Here is a 1959-nt window from a genome sequence, read left to right on the forward strand (position 1 = left end):
CCATCTATTTGTAATAGGGCAGGCAAGAGGAAAGGAAATAGGAAAGGTTATCATTTGAGTTGGACAACAGAGTTCAGTTCTGGAGAGATTCCAATTCAAGTTGAAAGGAAGGTCAAATCTGGGGAGGAATATGAAACAATAAGATTTCAAGGGATAATAGAATAAGCTCTTCCTTCTTTAAGAGTCCTTTGCTACAGAAAGAAAATCTTGGCAACTAATTTCTCCTCCCCAGCTCTCTGCCTTCTCTTTTCTGTATCTTCTGAACTGAATGAATGGAAACTTAAGAAGTTATTGAAACAAGATATCACACTGAAGCATCTCCTTCCAGAGCCATGTTTCATGGACTTGAGGAGCCAGTTCTGGGACTGGTACAGTGACGGCCATAAACAATAATTTTCATTTAAGAAAAAACTTCTGATTCCTCTCACGCCTTGATTATATTTTAACCCCAATCATTTCCTTTTCATGACTCAAGTCCTTGGGTTTCAACTTGTTGCCAATCCTTCTACTTCCTCAATTTGGCCTTTCCCTTAGCATTTATTGTTTTCCACCCAAGTCCATACATAGAAACATAATTTAGAAATATCAGGACAAATTTAAGTCAAGGCATCCGTGAGAAAAGTTAGGTAGTTAACCCTTTTATAATACCTTCCCCCAAAGAGGTAAATACAAGAGAGGTTTTAAAAAAGAGAAAATAAGATAAGCTTGGGAGGAAAACAACAAGAAAGACGTAAGGAAAATTTCAGGGAAAATGGTTCTACTTCAGCAGAAGAAAAACAAATTGTGTATTCAGCAGCTTTATTGGTCCTATTTCAAAGAACTAAAATATTAGGTATTATATTACTAATTCATTTATATCTGTTTTATAACTGCCTGCTCCTCCATCATTCAGAGTTTCTTCCTCAAATCATTTGGTAATTCCAGCTGCATAAATTTCTAAGGAGTCCAGTGAAGCCTGAGAGCTGAACAAAAAGTATTACATTACTAGCCTGCCTTTATACATAGTTTTTCCATCTAGAGGCATAAAGCATTTCACGCATACTTTCTCTTTTAGTCAGCAGGCATTTCTAAGGCTGAAACAGAGGCTGCATATCCTAAGTCACATGAATCATCAGCAAGAGAGACTCAAATTCCAGACTTCAAGTTTCAGACTTTTTCCACTGAACTTTGCCACTTCTCCAGACCCAAATGATGTACTTTCCAGACTATGGTTCCTTTTGATTGATGACTGGTCATCTTGCTGATTTCTAATTCCCCAAGGGATCCCTCCTAGAGACGTTTTTTTTTTAAGGTCAATTTCATTCTGCTTTCCACTCCTTTAGGCACAAATTCTGCACTAGTTACAAATTCAGGTAATGTCTGGAACTTCTCCTCAAAGAGAAGAAACTTTGATTTCATGGCCACACTTGCAGGTTCTTTCCTTTGATGGAAATTGTCTGCACCTGAAGACAAGCTCCTTTTCTCAGACTGCCGCTGCTGCTAAGTCACTTCAGTCGTGTCCGACTCTGTGCGACCCCATAGACGGCAGCCCACCAGGCTCCCCCGTCCCTGGGATTCTCCAGGCAAGAACACTGGAGTGGGTTGCCATTTCTTTCTCCAATGCATGAAAGTGAAAAGTGAAAGTGAAGTCACTCAGTCGTGTCTGACTCAGTGATCCCATGGACTGCAGCCTTCCAGGCTCCTCCATCCATGGGATTTTCCAGGCAAGAGTACTGGAGTGGGGTGCCATTGCCTTCTCCGTTTCTCAGACTACATATACTCAATTCCTTCTCACCGTCCTCAAGTTTTAATTCCTTTTAAGAGAGGTTTGTTTGAAATCACTTTGGGTTTGAAATCACTTTTTTTTTTTTTTTTCCAAGAGGACGAATCAAGAGCTTGGCAAACAATGAGGGGTTTTATTTGTTGGCTTAGTCACTGACTCAAGCACTTTCACTCGTCCTTGCTCTTCTATGTTGAATA

Source organism: Ovis aries, chromosome 11, assembly GCF_016772045.2.
Source record: "Ovis aries strain OAR_USU_Benz2616 breed Rambouillet chromosome 11, ARS-UI_Ramb_v3.0, whole genome shotgun sequence".
Taxonomy (NCBI): Eukaryota; Metazoa; Chordata; class Mammalia; order Artiodactyla; family Bovidae; genus Ovis; species Ovis aries.